This window comes from Podarcis cretensis (assembly GCF_951804945.1).
Source record: "Podarcis cretensis genome assembly, chromosome: 4".
Taxonomy (NCBI): Eukaryota; Metazoa; Chordata; class Lepidosauria; order Squamata; family Lacertidae; genus Podarcis; species Podarcis cretensis.
The window spans coordinates 71,260,243-71,282,817 of NC_137173.1; the positions used below are offsets into that span (position 1 = coordinate 71,260,243).

Genomic DNA, 22,575 nt, shown 5'->3' on the forward strand with positions numbered 1-22,575 from the left:
AAAACCCTGCTGTGAGTGCAAGGAACCAGTTGAGTTCTACCCTCTGTCTGTTGCCCCATGTTTTAATGGTATCTTTAAGACAATACAGTGGTACCTTGGTTCTCAAACTTAATCCGTTCCGGGAGTCCGTTCGACTCCTGAAACCCTTCAAAAGCCAAGGCGCGGCTTCCGATTGGCTGCAGAAGCTTCCTGCATTCAAGCGGAAGCCATGTCGGACATCCAGCTTCTAAAAAATATTCATAAATCGGAACACTTACTTCCAGGTTTGTGGCATTCAGGAGCCGATTTGTTCGTCAACTAAGCTGTTTGATAATCAAGGCACCGCTGTACCTTTTAATGTGATACAAACTTTCATGGGCACTTTGCAAAATTTATTTATTTATTATTATTAATTTATTGTATTTATATCCCACATTTTTCTCCAGGGACCTCAGGATGGTGTACATGGTTCTCCCCTTCCTTATTTACTCCCCCAAATAACCTTGTGATGTAGGTTACATTGAGAGACAGTGACTGGCCCAAGGCAAACCAGTGAGCTTCAAGGCCTGAGTGGGGATTTCACAAATGAAGCCTCCCAATGCCTGCCTGACATTGTATCTGCAGGGCCTCACATGCTTGCTTGGTGACGGACTGCTTTTGAACGAGGAGTGTACCTGTGTATAGATGGGACAATTCAGTAGACATTGTACAGCTAATGAGGTTTTGGGTATAATATTTGCTGCTGGTCTCCTTTAGATGAAAGGAAAATAAGTAGCTTGTACTATCCCTTGGAGTGCTGAATCAGTAGAACATGGTTTAAATTATGCACAGCTGGAGAGACAAGCTGCAGCACTGGAGGCTGTAAATTAGATAATGCAACCTCTCTGCAGAAGGTATGTAGCCCAAATTTGTGTGTGCTGTGTTTGTAGACATTCATAGGGCATGCATGAAATTGGAAGGTATTATGCAGTTCTGAAGTTCAGTAATCTCTGAATAAACTTGCACTTATTCTACCCTTGCATTGTTGCTTGTATGATATTAACCAGTCTGTATCATACCAGTTTTGGAATTGGTCCACCTTCCTTCCTTGTGTGGAAAACTGTATTCTGGTAACACTAAACTGATTCCTTCACCATTGGGTTTCTTATTAGCAATATCAGCAGTCATTGGAACCCAATAGTAAATGGTGGTTGGTAAGCAGCCCTGGTTTTCTGGTGGCATCTTGCTCACCTCCCATGAAGTGTTATTAAAGATGTTACACATAAAGCCATTTGGTGACCAGACAGTGGGCTCTGTTATTCCTTTTAGAATGTATATCAGCCTTGATCTCTTTCTTTCTCCTACCCCACTGGTACCATAAGTAAATATTATACAATAGACAGAATGTTGAGTTTTGAGCATGGAACCTCCTCATCTGTATCACTTTTTGTTGGCCAATTTTGAGCCTTCTCTTTTTGGAAGGTTTTAAAACAGGTATAGGAAGGAAATCTTATTTGTCAAAATAGCTTCCTGCAAAAGAAAAATACTGGCCATGAGCTGAACACACTTAGAATCCCAGTCTTTTGGAAGGGTTCAACACTTCTTATTCTGAAAATTCATACTTCAGTGCTTCCTACTGAATCCATGATGATCAGAGTGGAGCCTTTGAGGGTTGGATTAGGGTTCCCCTTCTATATGGAAAACACTGCTTTCATGAAAAGAGGCTCCCAAAAACTAGGAGTCCAAGCTATTATCTCTTACTCTAGATTCCTATTTCTGCTTGCTACAGAAATGTATCAGTTATCATTTTCTTGCTCTTGGGCCAAATAATCAGGGGATAAAATTAACACCTACTGTGTAAATATTTTTATCTGTAATCAGACCCATTACTGAAAGAGATAAATTTAAAAGTTGATGATTCATTGTGGTTTTCCTAACCAGTGTTCCATGTAATCTTATTGCATACTCAAGGGAAACAAATGATCATATCCAATGTATTATGCACTCTAGAAAGTTTCATATAGAATGATTGCTGAGTATGTAATATTCACCAGAACTGGTAGGGTTTCATGTGATAGATTTTTGAAAATATGTCTAGCGTATTGTTAGTTTCTGCCAGGACTACTGCATTCTTGTTCTCAGCAGTGCAATGGGGGAGGGAGATGCTTAGGAATTTTTAATATTTCATTTCTGGGGATGATACAGATCTCATCTCCCCTGTCATAAAAGTACCAATCAGCTATTACTGGCTGTCATTATTTTAATATCCTTTCCTCCCGATGCAGCGTAGCATTTTGCACTGAACTCTGCTGCTTGTTTAGAAAGGAGATAGCCATGAAACAGACTGGAATTGGAATTTCTCTACCGCTGCAATGTAATACAGACACACGGAATGACTGAGATTGCATTTGAAAGCACACTTCTAGTGCAACCCAAAGCGTGTTTCCTGAGAAATAAGCCCCACTGAGATCCAAATATGCGTGTACATGGTTTATTTTAGTCTGACTTTGGAGCAGTAGTGGTTGGTTTGGTGAGGCCTTGATGCTTAAACAACCTCTTATAACTAGTGTCACTGCATCTCACAGGAAAGGACCTGGTGAAGGGTAGGTCAGCATGGCGCAAAAGCACTGGCATGATTATCAGAAAGGAAGTTGTCAAAGCTGTTTCCCAATTCCTAATTTTTACATCTGTACATCACCTTTCTTCCATTATTATTATTTCTGAAGTTATTCTGGCTCTTGTGTGTTGCTGTAAGAGAGAAACAAAATAGTAAAGATATTTTAATAGTGCTCCTAGAACCATTGCAGCCACTTGAGGGCCAAGTGACTCCAGCAACTAGAAGTGCCTACACTGAGCTTCAGGCTGGTTCATCATCTATGGCCTTTTCTGAACAGGAATAGCCTGTCTACAGTTATCTATGGTCTGGTATCTTCCTGGATGGACTACTTTAATAGCCTTTATGCTCTTGAAGATGATCCAAAGGTGCAAAATGCAGTGACCAGGGTTTTGATGGAGCAATGAGCTTGTTGCATATAATTCCTGTTCTCTGTTACGTTGGTTGCCACTTATCTTCCAGGTTCAATTTAAGGTGCTAATGTTGACATTCAAAATCCACATATATGAGGGAATGCCTTCTCTCATATCAATTTGCTTCTCATTAAGGTCAACAGATGAGCCTCTCATGTTGGTCCCTACATTAAATGAGGTGTGTACTGTAGCTTTTACAGTAGTGGCTCCATCACATCACTGAGATGATTCTTTCCCCCACTTCATATTCATTTAGACACTAGGTTAAAAACCTCATTTTGTCTTCACACCCGAAGTCATGCTAAATGGTTACTCAGTTCAGTTCAAAGTTCTGCATGTGTGCTTCTTATAAGAAACAGCTATATGTGGACATGTGTAAACATTCATGATTACTCAGAAGTGGCTGAGCCACAGCAGTGTGTTGCAAACAGTTATTCTGAGCTTGCTGTGTTTAAATGTTATGCCTAATGTGAAATGGTTGGGAAATGCTTTGGTAGAGTCGGGATGGGGTCTATTAGAAATTGCCATAATGTATATGTTCTGCTACGACGTTGACAGGAGTGCCTGAGGGTTGAGAGATCAAATTTCTCCATCTGTTAACAAGATATTTTGTATGCCAAATAGTAGGCAAACACTTGATTAGATTTAAATGTCTAATGGATTCTGCTGTCTGGGCTGGAGCTGCATGACGTCCAGAAGCAAACAGACTGATGCAATCATTTCGGCACTTATGATTCAATACCTGATATGTGTCCTGAGATATCTCAATTTTGTCTGAGCAAGTCTGTCAAACCTTTATTTTTAAATACAGACACCTCCCTGATGATATTATGAAAACATTCCCATTCAAACAAAGTGTCTCATTGGATGTATTCATATATCCTTTTTAATGCATCTTCTTTCAGCATTGAAACACTATTTTTATTTATTTCAACAATCTGCATATCGCTTAATGACAGTCATCTCTAAATATTGTACAGGAGACCCAATACAATAAGACTAAGTTACAATCAGAATTCATTTAAAAATTCTACTGGAAAAAAGTATTCAGTAAGTGCTGGAAGTTCAATATAAGAAAAGGTTCTGGGTCAGGCCGGTAGCCCATCTAGTCCAGAATCCTGTTCTCACACTGGCCAACCAGATTCCCATGGGAAACCCAGAAAGAGGTTTCCAGCACAAGAGCACCATCCCCTTCTATTGTTTATACCAACTGGAATTCAGAGGCATTATTGCCTCTAGTCCTGGAAGGAGAGAATAGCCACCATGGCTAATAACCACCAGTAGTCCTCTCCTGCATGAATACATCTAATCCACTTTTAAAACCATCTTGATTGGTGGCCACCACTGCCTCCCCTGGGAACAAGCACCCCCATACCCTGAACCTGTTCATTCAGATGGAGTGCAACACCATTCAGAACAAGCAGCTGGCCAGTTTTCCTGACACAGGAACTACCATCCCACAATGCCTCCATCTTCTGAAGGTTTGACTTTTGTATTTATCATACTCTTTATTGCCATTGCCACCGTGATGATTTAAATGTATGATGAACCATTTTGTCACAGCAGTAAATAAATGTTAGGTGCCTGGGTGTTCACAGCTTTTCAGGAACATTTTCCTGGTTTTGTTCCAGATGCTCATAGCCATCCTGGGTTCATATACACCTGGCACCATGATGGTATGAGACAGTAACCAGTGAACTGGCCTATTCAGGGGTGGCCAGGGAGATACAAGGCTCAAATACATACAGCTCAGAACTGTCCTTTCCCCGCTGAACAGATGAGGGTGGTGGTATGCATTTACCTGAGACAAATATTCACTTACATATTTTATGAGAACAGAATGAATTACATTCTTTAAGGCTCAAGCACCTGTTTTTATTTTTTTATATGAATCATAGGAATTCTGTACTGCTTCCATTTTTCATTTTAATTAAAAGTGTGTCAATGCTACATTTTTAATAATGGGTTGCAAAACTGAACAATGGACTGATGAGATGGGAGTAGGGTGCTCATGGAATACATATTTATAAAATCTCAAGTGCTGTATTCATTTTATAGTGATTAAAGGATCTATGTAATGAAGATTCATAACTTTTTTATTTTTATCTAAACTATATTAGTGTGTGCAGATATTCTGCAATTCATCTAGCCTTTAGACACCACTTTTCTAATATTCTAGTGGAGTTCTTAAAATAGAAATGGAAAAAGTTAGTCACACATATTCTGCAAAAAACCTACTACATATCAATTCTAATTTCTCATATTGAAATGACAAGCAGTGGTATTCTCAGTTCAAAGTTGGTGTTAAATAGTCACTATAATTTTTATTTTGTTGTTGCTGACATTTGTCTGTCTCAAGAGACAATGGAGTGCACCTCCGGTAGTTAAGTCAAACCGCTGTTAGCAGCACCCAAGTGACCTCCTTGCAGCACAAGCCTAGGCAATGTGTGTGGAGGTCCTGGTTTGCCCAGACGACCAGGCCCCCCTCTTAGCCTCACTAATATGGTCCAAAGAAAAACATTACAATACATCTGGCACCAGCTTGGCACCATCCGACCGTCTTAGGGACTCCACTCCAGATTTGTGTAGGGTTCTTCCAAAGATATCCTGCAAGGCAGTGGACATTTTGGATCAGCATTTTCCTTCTCCTATATGGACTACCTTCCCAGTTTGATGAGCCCCATCTTCCCCTCACTTTCGTCTCTCCTACATACGGAAACCAACCTCTTGACTGTTGGACCCACTATTGGTCTCAAAATTATTCAGGTGAGATTTATTTGTAGATTGCAGGAAATATTCTTCTGGTGGTAGGAGGGGAGGTGATCTAAACACAAGAAAATCAAAACATTTCCTGGAGTAGATACTGGCTAGTTTTGCTTTGGACACCAGCATTTTGCCTCAAAACATTAAAACAAGAGTGAGAAACACTTAACGGTTCTTGTTTTGTGAGATCTTCTGAATCAGATAAAAAGATACTTACCAGTGGAATGTGGTCATTCACCAATAAGCCATTGTGCTGTGCTGATCACAACCTTTCATTCTGCAAGTGTGGGTCTAGATTTGTGTTTGACCTGGGAGGTGCATTTTTAACCCAGGTGTTGGGAAGAAATCAGGACAAATCTTTATTGACTCCAGCAGGCAGGTTAAGTGTTGGCATGACAGTAGGGCCAGGAGCAGTTCATCATTCTACTCACTCCTTGCTGGTGGAATGGGATCCACTGGGGTTGGATTGTGCCAAACCCATTCCATGGGAGTCGCCTAGTGTTGCACCCTGTTGTGGTGCAAGCCAATCTGGCAAGGTCTCACTAGGCAACCAGGGTGAGGGTTCCAGCCAAGCTTGGACCAATCCTTCCCACAGGCTCCTCACAACATCCCCCCTTCACTAAGCTGCTGCTGCCCAATGCCATTTCCACCCCTATACATACACAGCATTAATCCACCTAACCAAAGACCGCATGCTGCACATTGACTGTAACAATAAAGATTTGATCCAATTTCAACATGAACCTGCTTTGGAACTTCACCTTCCAGCAGAGCCACTGGTGAAACTAAAGGAAGTTTGAAAAAATATAGTTTCTGAGATGGGATGCTGTTAAAAGCAGGGAAAAGCTTTTCAAACCCAACTTGGCTGTGTTCAAGCCTCTGGATGTCCTTAAGAATTTCAGTTAAAGAAACATGGGCATGCATGAGCAAGCCTTATTACTGGAATGCCATTTGTTGAAATAACTCTGGTAGCATTCTGATTCAAAATTATTGTGCTGGCTCATCTTTCTGCAGTACTGGCATAATATCCTTGCGGCACTGGTACAGTGTTATACTTTGCAGCAGTAGTTCCGGTGCATTTGTTGGAACATCCTTTCTTAGACATTTATCTGCTTTTGCAGCCATTCTTAGGCTCAAACTGAAATCCCTTTGGGGATTCCTGTACCCTTTTGAAGTCAAAGATACAAATCTACACTTCTTCACCAAAGATGGTTTGATTTGTTTCCTTATCTATGTCATTTTACGGACGTGTTCACTCACTCACATACATAGAAACATATTGCATGTTAGCCACAGGAAAAGGGCTTGGATGATGTAGATTTTCTGGTTCCCTGTTTATAGCTAGCTTGCCATGGGCACAGTAGCAATCTCTATCCCATTCTGCAGGCTATACAACAGCTTTCTCAATGGTATCACCACAGTTATAGAAGCATAGCCATCAACTTTTCCCTTTTCTTGCGAGGAATCCTATTCAGAATAAAGGAATTTCCCTTTAAAAAAGGGAAAAGTTGACAGCTATGTATAGAAGTGCATTCTGATGGAAGGAAGTTTGGCTACATTCTTACTTGCTTTTAGGTGTCAAGTAAAAAATAGTGATATATAGTGTTGGGGTCAGGTTTCCAAAATTCACCTTGTAGGATGCCCTTGACATGAGCACTCCCTCCTTTAGGTTGTCCAAGTCACCGTTGTAAAGCAGAGGTACATGAACAGTAGCCTTTCTATTCTGCTTAATACTTCTATTGCCTATTCCCCATTCTGAACAAGAACTCTGAGTGAACAAGAACTCTGAGTTACCTTGATGGTAACACAGGAGTCCATAGTGGTGGTAAGTCTTCTGTTAAACAGTTTCTCACTAAAGTGTTTTCAGTTTGGATTTTGATCTACCTACAAAGTTAACTATGCCTAGAAACCATAATGTTAATATTCTGTCTTGGAGAGGAGGGATGCTTTTGACGGTTGATGCCCTCTGTGGAGCTATCTGTAGCTGTTGGTCTGGCAATGCTTCTTTGAGGTAACATATTAAAAAGTCAAAGAACTTTGCAAGGGGTTATTTGGCTCTATTGTTTGGATTTTATACACTGTCTATCTTACATATACCCTCAAAATCTTTATTTAAAAAAATCCAGTTTTGTGTTCACTTGGCTTACCATGGCAGTCTTCTAATTAGTCCCAGAGCAAGGCATGTTTATAGCCTCAGCACTGGTTCTGTGTTTCCATATACTGCCACAAATGGAATGACCCCTGATCTTGGCATATCATCTCCAACTCACAGATATCTCTGTGTGGAATTACTGTCTCATTGTAAGTTCTCAGTCTTACATTTTTGGTTATAACCCCCACATGTTTTTCTCTCATTTTCTCTCTCTCTCTCTTGAAGGACATTTTGAGAAACTACATCCGATATCACATTTGCCTTGGCTCAAGTATCCAACTTGTTTTGCACTCCAGTCCCATTTGTTTCTAAGGGAATTGTCTATTTCTCTGGTCTGTTGATACCAAGGTACAGATGGAGAATTATTCCTGTTGGTAGCCTGCTTTTGCTACAGTTTCATTTTCTGTATACATTGCAACACTTACCTATGGCTGGACACTTTCTATATCTGTGACTGCCTCCACGCTGTGTTCACTTATCTTTATGGACTCTAGATCCAGAGATGTGTGGTGGTCACATCCTGATATGTGCGCCCATTTCTTGTTCTTCTAAATTCCTTCCCTCTGGGAATGCTCCTTCTGCAAAAGCCTGACCTTGCCATGCTTGGGTGACTTTGGGCTTCCACCTGCACTTACTGCTTCAATTGAAATTCATTTCCTCCTAAATCTTGCATTCTGCTCTCTACTATAAAAGTAAATCATTCAAGTTGATTATCGTTTCTGAAGTCAGATCATGGTCTCCCAGGAGTTATATATTTTTAAAGTTTACAATCTGAAAGTCCCAACACTATCAAATACTTAATTAGTGACCTAGGGCCTCAAAGTTTCATGGCTGGCCCACCAGTTTAAGGTTCATAAAGAATTCTATTTGTTTCCCTTCATGTTGGGCCCTGAGGTGCCACTTAAATTTGTTTAGAACTACTGAAAATTAGTCTCTCTCTCTCTCTCTCTCTCTCTCTCTCTCTCTCTCCAGGAATATCTTTTTCACCCATTAAGAACATAAGAAGAGCCCTGCTGGATTAGGCCAGTGGCCAATCTAGCCCAGGATCCTGTTATCACAGTGGCCAACCAAATGCCTACGAGAAACTTGCTTTCTCTGGTTTTTATATAGATAATGAATTTCTCCCCCCCCCCCCCCCCCAGTATTCAGCCGCATTGCCAATGAGTTTCAGCTTTGCTGGGGCCTTGAGACATTCTATCTTTTTGCCACAGTTTCCCATCCCTTGTATTTCTTTTTCATTTTTTCTGGGAGCTGGTCACTGTAGATATAAAATGATTTATTAAGGAACTACATATATGCAAAAGGTTTATGCTCTTTGAACTGCTTTCCCATTCCCTATAGCCCTGTCCTTTCTTTTTTATCCAAACCTCTTAATCCAGCTAAGGTGGATGTCCCATTTACAATTGTGTAATCACTGGTTCTCAAACAGCTTGAAAATTGCCAATTGTCTTGATGGGTCATTAATGGGTCATATTATTTTTCTCCCTCTGGTAGCAATTTTAATACAGTGTGCTAGATACCATGTTTTTTAATTGTATTGTTAATGTTTCTTATATTTCTTATATTGCATTTTACTGTATTACAATTTGTATTCCATAGAATTCAAATTATATTAAATAAAACACTGCCAAAAGATTGCATGTGGAAGGGGGAGTTAGCAGAAATTATCCCCCAACCCACCCCTGAACAGGGGAACAACTCAGAGCTATGCTTTTATCTTAAACACTAGCTTAGCACCAAATCTTAAATCTCAAAGTCACGATTCATCTGCAGCGCGTTTCTCCGTGCTGAACCAACATTACACTTCCGGCTTATAAGGTCCTTGATCTGCCAGTCAAGCTATATTGATCCGAAGGAAAAATATGTGAAAAATCTAAGGTGCTTTCCCTTAAATTAGTTTTGTTGTGTATACCGTTGCTTTGAATTGCTATGGTATCGATTGATCTTCAGGTTGTTGAAACAACAATTGCGTGTGCTGAGAGGAGTCATGAGCTAATCCTGTCAACTTGCTTCTGATACTTGTTTAGCTATTACAGGTGATACTCCTTAATTCATCTGCAGTTTTGGGCTCTGCCACTTAAGTGCCTATCTTCCCAAATTAATCAAAAAAGGAAGAAACTGTGGCAGAAACCAGGTTCAGGTTAAGCACTGAGCAATCAACACCACAGATCTGTCCTACAGTGCTGGAAATTTCACTAAGAAACTTCTAAAAGAATGAAGGGTATCCATAACAGATTTGAAAGCTACTTTAATAATTTTATATTATCTGTCCCAGAATAGGAGAACCCCAGAGGATCTTTTATTAAATAATCTTACAATACTTGCTTGTAGATGTACGAACTTTCCTCTTTTTTGTTTTGTTAACTGTAGGAAAGTATAGTAACATACTAACTACATGTGGTATTTAGTTAAGTTTGGGATATGTTTATTTTATGGCAAAATTGACCCACTAATGATTAGTTGCTCTAGTTAAGTTTAAGTAAGGAGGACTTACAACTGTTTGGTTCCGACTTGTAATTCATGTAGATTGCCTGAAGATTTGTAAGCCAACAAATACTGGTGTGTGTTTGTGTGTTAGTTAGTGGTAATATTTTTAGCATTTGCTGTGATTAGGCTAATTGCATTTCTTTCAATATTCATCAACTATAAAAACTGAAGATAATGGCTTGTTATTGGATTAATCTGCAAGGTAATAGGGTCTTGGTTGTTAATTTATTCTTGCTAAATTATTGTTTTGAGTAACCTTTTATTTTGTCTTTACTATTGATCTGCTGTGTTATATTAGTTACGTTTTTATATTGCTTGCTAAAACAATATAATCAATCGTGTGGGGTAGGGAGCTGTCCAAAGTAGTGAAGCCTAGCTACATGGAAGGGATTTTTCTCGTTTTATTGCCATTGATGTGACTCCTCAAATAGGCCTCTGAAAGGACAGGCTAATATTTAGTGTCTTAAAAACAAAACAAAACAAAACCACAGCCCCATATTAGTATATCTGGGTTGTGTTTGGCTGTTTGTGTGGATCTCGAGGGCACTTGCAGAAACTAGCTCAACATCTTTAGACGTGGGAAGCTGGTTAGAATTTTTTTAACTTGGATCGTATAGGATTTTTATTCCTCAGAGATAACTGGGATAACTATATACAAATAAGAAAATAACATCGTGGCAAACTAGCTTTCAATAGTGGAGGTTTGGAAAGCTTAAGTCAAAGGCTCCTGCAATTTATTTTATTTATTTAACAGCTAAATACATAAAATAAATTACACTGACCCTGTTGTTGACTTAGATTACTTAAATCTTATCCCAATTTAATAACTGAGGAGAAAACCTAGTCCGTTTCCCCTTGTGCACACAGCTCTGTGTGCTTTGGATTGGGGCCTGTTGCCTTCAACACATAAGTGAGCCACTAAATGCTTCATATTTATAGCCTCAGTAAACTCCGACCCTAGTTTCCTTTGTTAGTTGGCAACCCAAGATTACAACACAGTTTCCTGGTTTGAATATAACTGTAATTTCAAGAAAGCAAGGCAGCAAAGTTGAAGCTGGCACATAAAAGGAAGGGGGAACAAGTGAGAGAGAGTATGTTTGCCTGATTCTCATGTTAATAAGCCATAATTTATTAAACTATGATTGATGTATGAACTGGCCCATTGGTTTGGTTAAGCATAGTGTGCTAATCAACTTCGCTGGTTTCCTTCAAAAATGTAAAATGGACAAGAAATCTCTTCTACTTTTTAGCATTTTGTACAATTCTTAGAATATGAGAATTCAACCTCACTTTGTCACTTGACATAGAAATTTTCTTTGTGCATACATATGCTTCTTATGTATCCTTATCATGTTGAGATTGTTGAGAAGAGAGCAATTGAAACTCATGCAGATTAAGTCTAAATAAGTACTGCAAATGGTCAGCAAAGGTCAATTTGGTTAAGTAGGGATGTGCAGATTAAATAAAAGTCAGAAAGCTTAAAAATTACAAGCTGATGATCAAGAAGAGTTCAGAAAAAGCAGAAATAATATAAAACAATGACAAAGTAAGTTTTCAGAGTGTCTCAAGTTATGTATGCCTAATGACTCTCTTCAGACAAACATTGCTTGAATAAACATAAGTTATAAACTACATATAACAATTTAATTTGTTACTGTCTATAGATCTGCTTTGGACTATGTGGCTTGAATAATCTACACTGGGAACCTTAAAGCACATAGGATATAAGAACCAAGAGCTTCAGGCATACTGTCTTCCGAGGATTAAAAAACAACCTGGAAGTTAGGAACAGAATATTATGTATGATTACAAGGAAATCATTTTGGCTTAGAAGCCATATGCCTGCATGCTTATAGCATGCATGCCTTACACAAAATGCTGTAGAGAAAGGAACCTGTTGAACTCAACTTCCACCAGCATCAACTAGCATGGGCAATGGCAGGAATGGTGGGAGGACTACAGGTTCTCCCTAAACCTTAATAGTGTCCAGGTATTCTGAGAGAAAGGAAGAGTGAAATGAAATTAAAAAGCATGGTCATGATTGAGTCCTTGATAAATAACATTTGGAGGCATCTTGACCTTCATAGAAAGTTTTTTAAAATGGAGAAAAAGGTAGTGTGGGCATATTAATTTAAGATGGCGTGTTGTCATTTCTTTTACTGAAGGGCAATCTCTACCTCTTTCTGTTTCCGACAGGGGAAAAATGTGTTAACATCTAAAATGGCATCATGCTACCTCACACAGATAGAATTTGAAGGCTTCTAAAGCTGCAACGCTGTTGGTAAGCATTTTGATAGTAGTCCTCCCTAAAACCCAGTTAACATTTTAATCATTTTCACTTATTCAGGAGTCAAAGCAGATGAGACATAACTGAATATTCTACCTCTTTGATTTGGTAAAAAGCACCTCTGGATGGTGTTGAGAGTGGCAGGATCATGGTACAGAGATGTTAGGGGATTTCTGATTTTTTGGGTGTGTGTAAATAATCATGCATACTATATATCTGGCAACATTTCCCTTTGGTTATTTACACTTACTCTGTAATATAATAAAAGAAACTTTACTCAAAATCCTCTACTCGGCTCTGAACTTTTTATATCAGAGATTATGTGTCTTTGATTCTTTCTCATATGGTTTTTGGAAGGCACTATTTTCATGACTATAGTATCTGGTCATAGATGCTGCAGTGCAACACCATTGAACTGGACATTTCATGGAAGTAGTGTAGGAGTTGTAGATTAAACCACTATATAATTCAGGGCGTTGATCTCATTGTGGACTAGTTCCTTCTCTGAAGTTTTTAGGTTGTTTTATCTAAAGGATGAAAAAGGTCAAGATTTTGTGTCCTCCCCCTTATTTTCTCCTCCTCTGTTCCAATGGTTTTGTTGTTGTTATCATTTTCTTGTTTTTATGATACTGTGCAATAAAATAAAATTGAGGTAGTCCTATTCCTTGTTTCGCTAAGCTCAAACAAACAAAAAATAATGCCCATGAGAACATTTGGTATTAGTGTATTATTATGGTGGCTGTGAGTAAAGCTTTTGATTTTGATAGGTCTATATATTGGTGACACAGATGGGGGTGATATGTTCTGAGACATAGCTGCTATTATTGCTAGTGACAGGGCTTCCATTAATAGATGCAGTGGCTCAGAGGCTGTGAGCGTGAAATGAACTGATCTAAGCAGAAAAGAGAGCAAAACAAGCTGAATTGTGCATTTAAAAATTTACGGTGGGTCAGTGAGACCAGGATACAACTGTGAACTTCTTTTTTTAAGAAAGAAGCAGCAGCAATAATAAATGAGGGCATCAGGGCAAATTACAACTATTAATTGAATGCTGTTGCTTAGACATAGAATATATTTGGTTGTGGTTCCTTAAATTATAAATTAATGGCTGCCAAAGAGAACCTGCCCTATCAAGAGTGTGTAGTCTCATGAATTACTTGTAAGCTATGTAAGATAATAATCTTTTTCAATGCAAAGATGAGGCTGGGTGGGCTTATAAAAACTAGAATTATGGAGTGCTGGTATAATGTATAAATGGGGAAATCTGTGAGTCAAATCTCATCTTACCCACAAGCTCACTAGGTGGTCTTAAGACAAGGCATTATTATACTTTTTTTTTCATTTGCACCCTGTGATCATAAGATTGGTCTATCTTGGGGTGTGATTATAAGTATTACTCTCATGGCTCTCACCATGCTTGACTATTGGCTCTGGTACCTGGGTGATGAAAGTTGTAGTTTGGCAACATCTGGAGTTTCCCCCAGTTGGTATATGAAGCAGTTTGAAATATTTATCGGTGCTTTTAAGACTATTGGGTTGTCCTTTATGGTGACATTGCCTTGGTGGAAATCACTTCCACAAGCTGCTTTTTGGTGGCTCCCACTTCCAGATCTCTGTTCCAGAGGAACCCTGCCCCCCACTCTCAGAAAACGCTTTCCATGAGGTGATGGGAGGCTTAAGTCAATGTGGGAATTGGGAAAAATGGTGGTGTGATTTGAATGAATGAAAGCATTGTCTGCTAAGGTAAAGCCACATTACACATAATGATATTTTGTTTGCTTGTTGTTTTTTTAGGAGATGATGGGTTGGGGAAGGTTGGATCCAAACATGTTCTTCCACTCATGGAACAGCTATTTCCATCAGCAACAGTACACTCTCATAAACAGCAAATCCCTTTTGTGGGCGGAGGGTCTCACTCCATCCAAGTATGGATCCATCCAAGTATCCTCTCTAAACTCTAGAAATTTAATTCAAATTTCTCTGGTGGTCTATGCATCCAGACTTCTAATATCTCCATAGTTTAGTGTATCTCTGTTACTCAGAGACTTTACATTAGCCCTATTTCATTTGGAGCACATAGCAATAGTGACAGAAAATTCTAATCACTAAAGACAGTGTTATGAAACTGGTTGGTGATGGTGACTTGCAATGAATCCATTATAGGCAAATATTAAGTTTCTGTATATAGAGACCTGCATTTGCTAGATAAATGTGGCTGCCTCTTTCAGTGTCCAAAGGAATTCTAAGGCAAATGCATGAAGGCAAATGCCTTGATGCATGGAAGCAGCCTTTCATATGTGGATTCGCTTTCTACTCTGGATTGGCTTTCTAGACTTGGTTCTATGCATTGAAATGAAAATAGAAGAAAGGCTAAACACCTATATCTACCATCCAGTGTTCACAATAAGTCATAGCAGATGGGTCCTGCAGAAATGGTTTATGCAACTTTGGAAGTACTGATCACTGTTCTTTTGGCGTGAAGTTGGCTTAAATTAAGGTATATCCTCAAACAGGTTATCTAAGTTGACCTTAATGTTGTTGGAAATCACTCATGTTAGGGATGGAGGGAAAATGTGGAATATAGACATGTTTTAATGGTACCGATCAAACTGTGACAAATACTTAAGAATTAAAACTTTGCACGCTGTGACTTCCCCACCCGCAACATTGTTAAATGTTCATAACAACTCATTTATCTTCACTGAGGGCGATGATGTTTGGTGGTGGTGGGGATAATGTGAGTAATTTTAAAATTGTTCAGTTTACTTAGAGAAGTTCATAAACATTGATTTGTCACATCATGTATGACAAAATGTTTTTTGATCTCCAAACTTTGAGTGCTGCTGGAACAAAGCAGTGCAATAAAATGATTTTAACTGATGAGACATAACTGCATCAGTCTATTTCCATGCCAAATGTAAGCAATCCACCTCAATTATGCTAATTGGTGCCCTAAAAGAAAATGTTACAGCTGTTTGGTAAATCAGGAAGGTAGAGAGTTTCTTTTTCAGCAGAAAACATTCCACAGTGTTCTTGCAATATAACAGTCAAACTGTTTGTATTTACATTTTTTAAAAAATAAATCATATAATTTGGCATCTCATTCTCATCATCAAAGTTGCCTATGTTTGCATAGGTTGTGCATATTTTCAGATCCTGGTGAATCTGAAGGTCTATATTTGGTCTGTTTGAAGAATTCTGCTTCATCAGTTTTGCCTCATTTGTCCAAAACAAATGGACAGGTTGCAGTAGTAAGAAGACGACGGGAATTGTGACCAGTACTATATCTCTTAATAAAGATCTTCATGTTGTTGTTTTTGGAATTTATGTCTAACACAGGCTTTCAGACTGCTCAGGCATATCTCTACCCTCTTAATAATTTTAAATAAGTAAATGCAACACACCAATAAAATATTTATTTATATGAAAAGCACCCTCTCTATTCAGTTTTGCAATATTGATTAAAAACCTTTGGTCCCCAGCCCGCCTTTCCATCAGTGAAGGAATTGCCAGAAGTATGCCATTCCCTCTGGGAAATGCTAAATTCTAGATGGGTCCTAGAACAGTACTATCCCTGAGATTATATGGTTTCATTCCCCTCCCTCTTGTCTAAGAAGCATCAGGAATGGGAATGTGTAGGTTTTATTATCAAATGTTGTAATACATTCCTTACAGCTAACAGACATTACTGAATTTTCATTTAATGCATTTAAGTCAAATCAAATACCACATATAGGTTGTTTCTGCCATGAAATACAGTGCTAGCAATGAGATGTACAATTGAAGATAGCAAGGGAAAGCCACTCCACATGCCATCAAGTGCAGTGCAGAGTCTGGAAAGCCTATTTTACTGGATATCAAAACCTATTTTACTGGCCTATTTTACTGGATATCAAAACATTTCATTTGGGAATTAATTAACACTGGAAACACATTGTGGCAAACTCTTTAGGCAAATCTGAGCCTGGCTTGAGTTCATGCTGTCCGAAGAACACCGCCGTTAGTTGGATATCCTGCTGCTGGCAACCTATAAACACATGTGGTCACTTTCATGATCCAAATGTCTGTAGGAATTAGTTGCACTCCTAGGGGCCCTAGTAGCAAACTTGTCAGTTCTCCTGAATACAGTGTTGATGGCAGAAATAATTGTCCTCCAGCTTGACTGTGGGAAAGCATAGAGGGAAATGACCCTAACAAATGGTGATTCAGCCATTTTGTGACCAGTAACATGCTGGGATTCCAGAAATTATTGGAGCAATAACAGCTAACGAGAAGAAGACTTTCCAAGCTTTGAGGAACCTGATTAAAAATTGCACAACCGATTCTCACCCCCACCCCCATGCTGCAAAGCACACGACAGCATAGCAACTGAGAAGTAGGGAGGCAGGAGCCAAATGGGACCACCTCCCCATTGCAGGCATTTCTGTACAAATGCCACATCCTGGCTGGTCTCTTAGTTATGAAGCAGGATCTGTATGATGATGAACACAGAACACATGCTTAGCAGGCCCAGAAACCTACCAACCAGCCAACCAACCTGGAGCTAAGCCCAAATTTCTCTGAGGTTATTTTTCCTGAGAATGTTTCTGATATTTTGCTTTTTCTCACTCTCCCCGAAAGGCCACTTTGCTGAATATACAGCAACATTTTTTGTGGTGATCACAATTTCATCCCCACCCCCAATACCCCAGAAGAACACCAGGCATTGTGGCTTATGGAAAATGAGTGCCAGCATGTCAAAACATTTGCAGCAGCCAAGAAACCAAACCAAACCAAAAACAAAAAACAATGGAGGGTGGGGGACAACTAAGCCGTTCCACTGTCGGTGTTAATTTTGACCTTATTTACTGTGAGAAACTGTTGAAGAATTTATCCACACACCTCAGGACAATTGGCTGAAATGGTGCCCCAATTTCTCTGCCCAAAATAGGCTTCAAAATGTTGCAGGGTCTTCTACCATACTATTTTCCAAATGTACCTTTGCTAACTGATTAATATACTGGGGCTGTCTGTTTATGATTGCCAAGTATAATTACTTTCTCTGTCACCAATTTGTTTTGATTGTGCCATAAAAGAGCATTCTCTTGGCATTTAGAGTATGATAATTCAGGGAAAACCAATCAGAACAACCAGCACTTATCTCTGTGACTATATTGCCTTTGCATAACTTATCAGCATTCTAGCTGAGCGATGCATAACAACCGTGTTTTCTGTCCTGAATCAGACAAATTGTTCTTAGCTAGAGGTACCTAGCACAACACCTTCCCTTGGAACGTGGTTAACACTTATGTCCACACAGCACCCTATGTGCTGGTTTTGCAACCACTGCTGGACAGAGATAGCTTGCTCACTGTGATCCTTATGCAATGTGCTCTATGGGACTTCCCTTGAAGTTGATCTGGAATCTGCAACTGATGAAGAATGCTTCAGCGAGGTTGCTGAGATGTCCACATATTTTACCTGTGCTGAGGTAATTGAATTGGTTGCCAACCAGCTACCTAGTCAGGTTTACAGTACTCTTGTTAACATAAAAACCCTGAACAACTCGGGACCAGGTTACCTAAAATAATTCCTGCATAGACCTTTAATATCACTTAGATCATCTGGGGGAAATTCTACTCATGGCACTGGACCCTTCATAATATCACAGAGCATTGATCTGAAAACAGGCATTTTCTGCAGTTGCCCCTCTTCTGTGGAATACCCATCCCTCTGCCATACACAAAGTAACAGTCATGTCAGCTGCGTTCCATTGCTGACAGAGGGGGAGAGTGTGGAGAGACTGGTGGAGGTAATAAGGCAGGAATGCAGAAGGGGGAGGAGGAGCCAATTTGCAGTAGAAGCCAGAGAACAAGGAGAGTGCCGACAACAAGGAGAAGGGAAGGGGGAGTTCAAAGGAGAAGATGCAGACTGACAGCTGTAGCTCAGACTCAGAGGGAGCCCTACCGGAAATTGCCCATCCCCAGGTGTGTAGGCTTGCAAAGATTAATGAAAGGTGTGAACAGGAAAGGAAATGTAAGTGGAGCTTTAAAAGTGGGAGGAGGAAGGGGCGTACCTCAGACTCAGCAACAGCAAACTTGGAAGCTGACGCTGAGTGACTGAGCTCCAGAGTGATTTGTGTGTTTTGAGCAATTAAACCTGAGTTAATTGCTGCCAGCATTGTCTTGCTTTGGTGGGAAAGACCCAACCATAACAAATCATCAGTTGCTGCAGATGTGTTGTGAAGACTTATCTCTGCCCAAGCTTTCCTTGACCCGTATTATCAGACCTGTTTTATGTGAATCCCCTAATACCTGTTTTATTATTTTACATGGTTTTATGTTGCTGCTTTATTGGTTTCAGACTGCATTTCTTATTGATACTTCTTAACATAAATGCACTCCACTTAGATTTTTGAAATATTAAGCAATTTATAAATGCCTTTAAAGATGCTAGAAATACTTGGGACTATGGTAACCTGGGTTCAAGTTCCTACTCAGCCATGATGCGTATTGAATTATTTTGAGCTAGTTATTATCTCTCTGTTGAAGCTATTTCATAAGAATGTTATATGTTTAAAATGGGACAAACACAAATCATTTGCCCTTAGGGGAAACATGATATGCAAATATGATGAATTAAAAAGAGTAAGAGCTCCTCCAGACAAACTGTTTGTTCAGCACTCATCCTGACTTGCTTGCACAATAAATTTGGTCTTTATTAAACATTCAGATTCATTTACAGGGTAGTTATATGACAATGAATATTCATTCTGCACCCATCCTGGTTGGGATCCCATTAATTATTTCTTCATCCCACACTTTTAAATTCATTTCCCCATCACTTTCCAAACCACAAAAAGTTGCACTGGTTAACAGCCACTTAATCCACTTCAATTGAAAAAAATCTAAAGCTACAGTATGCCACTGAATCCTTCCTGAAAAATAGGAATGGTCTGGAGGCACCCTAAGTGAATAAAATTCAGAAATGTGCACACAGAGCTCCTGTGCTAAACTACCCATTTACATAGGCACCTATGTGCAAAGATTCCATTGCATAAGCATAGCTGCCCTAAACAACAAAGAGAATAGGAAAATATGCACCCATTAGAATTCTGTGTGTACGCTTGACCTCTTTGTATCAGAGCCGTATTGTGCCACTCATGCTCCTATGAGTCATGTACTTTGTTCATACCAGCTTTGGAGATTAATGTAAGTGTTATTTTTGTCCACTGCCTAGTTTCAGCCAACTGCTACGGGCTATTGGATTTAGTGACACTGAGCAATGAAGAAAATAAATATTATTGCCTAGAGCACTGTGTTACAGGGCATGCCAAGAAAAAAAAAAGTTATAAGGTTTTGTTAGATTATAAAGAATCCTAAAGGATGCTGGGAAGGGGCCAGAAACCTAAAGCACTAAATAGTATAGAAAAACGATGCCAGATCATTTCATTTTTTCTTTTTTTTAACCCACCACTTAAAATGTCCTAGTTCAGGAAGGCAGAGCGTCTGATTTTCCTCGTGAATGCATTCTGCCAGGCGTCTATTGTGGCTAGGGATGGATGGACCTCTCACTTTCAGTTCTCTGTTATCTTTTTTTTCAGTTGTGAATTCAGTTCTCCAGATTTCCACAGCAATTTGGGTTTATGATTATGATTATTTTTTAAAATGTAATGAAAATTCATCAGCATTTTAGTGTAGATTTCTCCTAATAAACACAAATTTGTATGCAGTTTTGACTAAAGTACATATTTTTGCAAGTAATTTCCCCTGATATAATGCATTATTGGTATGTTATCTTTCACTAATATATTTCTTTTTGTGCACACTTCCCCATAATATATGTGTTTTTGTAAACATCGCTTTGTTGGAGAACTGCATTGCAAAATTCAGATAGGTGTGAATTTCAAAAACGATTTCAGAAAGGGATAATTCAGTAGATTTGTCTAGTAAAGAAAATGCCACAGTCTACTGCATCTGGTCCAGCTGACTCCTTCTGAATTAGGTCCTGGAACATAATAAAACTTGAAAACAATGACACATGAAAACCAAGTAAGATGCCTAAACATGCTCAGTGTTTTATTTATATAATCAGTTGATCTCTCAGGAAATATTCATCCAGGTCTAACCTTGTGCCATCACAACAAATATATATTTTATTAGTACTTATGAACATTTAAAACTCTTTACAATCACAAAATCTATTATAAAAAATAAGTCTTTTACCAAATCACTTTGGACTGAACCTGGGACCTTCAGCTTTTCATTACTAAGGAGGGTGGTTGGCTGCAGAAGTTCTGTTAACTGGACTTCTACCAAAAGCTGTCTGTAGGATCCTTATTGTAGGAACGGTTTGTCTGGATAGCACTTGTTGAAAGTTTCAACAAATGGGAGCACATGTGTGTGTACATGTGCATAGGCACATGTGCTCGTGTTTTTTTGTGGGGAAAGAGAATATTTTCCTCCTGAATATTATTTTTGTTTTCTGACTCCTTCTTCTTCTGGAACAAAGATGCTGAATTGAGTTAAAATTCTGAAAGCTCATTGATGTGCAAAGATGTAATTAAGCACTGGAAGACATTTTTAAATTTTATGTGTTTGGCTGGATGATAGGGGCTGTCAAGCAAATCATTTTAACAGGTTTAGCTCTGTTATTACAGAAAAGCACTGAGACAGCATGTTTTCTTACTAGGGACTTGCCATGAATAATAAAATTCTGTCTTACTTCCCTTATTATCTGTTTTCCTTTCCTGTAGGGGGAATAAGACAGGATTCTAAGCCTCTGCTCATCTAATTAAATTGCATTTCTACTGTATTTTCCATTTTGTAGTGAAATATATCATACAGAAAAGACCCATTCTCATTTTGGCACCACTTCTGAAATACTGGATTTCATTCTGTAATTGATCATTTTTAGTCTTTCATCCATTCTAGATTGAAAAGGATAAAGAACCGGATCTTCTGTCACTGAAATGACAATGCCTTAATCTCCTTTCTGCTTGCTATTTGAATAGTAACCTGGGAGCTGCCTTACTGGGAAAACTATGAGTCCATTTAACTTCCTATTCTTACTCAGACTGATTGTAGAAAAGTATATGGGTATACAGAAGAGTAATAATAACTCATTCCTACCAGCCAGTTCCTGTAGTCTAAGCTTTAAGTACATTGCTATCAAGGAGATCTACACCTAATTCACAAATGACCCCATACTTGTGTGAGCTTCAGACTTTCCTAAGTAATCATTATGTGTGCTTGGAATGTACAGATCTTGAATGCAGTCTCAGAAAAGTCTGAGAGAAGGGTAAAGTGAATAAGTCAGCCTGTTTTGCTCACACAAAATCCAGTGTCAACGTCATTATCCCACGGGGTTTTGGATGGAGGCAAACTGTTTTGTATAGCATCCAAAAGTATGATAAGGGTGGTATTAACTTGGCTTGACACTGGAATGCAATACACACACACATTAGCTCATGGATCAAATGGGAATTGAGATGTGTGTGTGTGTGTGTGTGTGTGTGTGTGCGCGCACGCGCATGTGTGTGTAAATAAAAGTAAATAGCAAAGACAAACCAACCAACCAGACATTCTTAAATGAAAAATTGTAGCAGAAGTGTTAAATGAGAAGAGGACTATGCCTTGTCTGATCAGGACTCATGAGTACTGGGTCTGCCAATAGCATTTAGTGGAAGTCCCCTACCCTTATTTCCAAAGGGAATGTTGTTTTGGACTTTGAAAGTTGAGAGGTTATAGCTGTGTAAAGGACTGTGTGCATGGACAGAATCCATACAGGGGCCTTCTTGTATGGTAGACGTTACTACCTTGATTCTGCCCATAGCAGTTAAAGCACAACTGTTCACATCATTGAGCATCCCTGCTCCAATTCTTATAGTTGTGCACTGTATCCCCCCAATATCAGGACAAGT

The 22,575-nt window shown here is 39.1% G+C and overlaps 1 protein-coding gene across 6 annotated transcripts in view; it reads left to right on the forward strand.

The window, feature by feature from the left end:
- The window catches only part of NLGN4X (neuroligin 4 X-linked), a 156,840-nt gene that overhangs the window by 9,946 nt on the left and 124,319 nt on the right, over positions 1 to 22,575 (forward strand). For 2 of the 6 annotated variants that reach the window (XM_079972602.1, XM_079972603.1), the window contains exon 2: positions 12,584 to 12,668. The exons of the other annotated variants lie outside the window; for them this stretch is intronic. The gene's annotated coding sequence lies outside the window, so the exon portion shown is untranslated. The remainder of the gene's footprint in view (positions 1 to 12,583; positions 12,669 to 22,575) is intronic. 6 annotated transcript variants of the gene reach the window in all.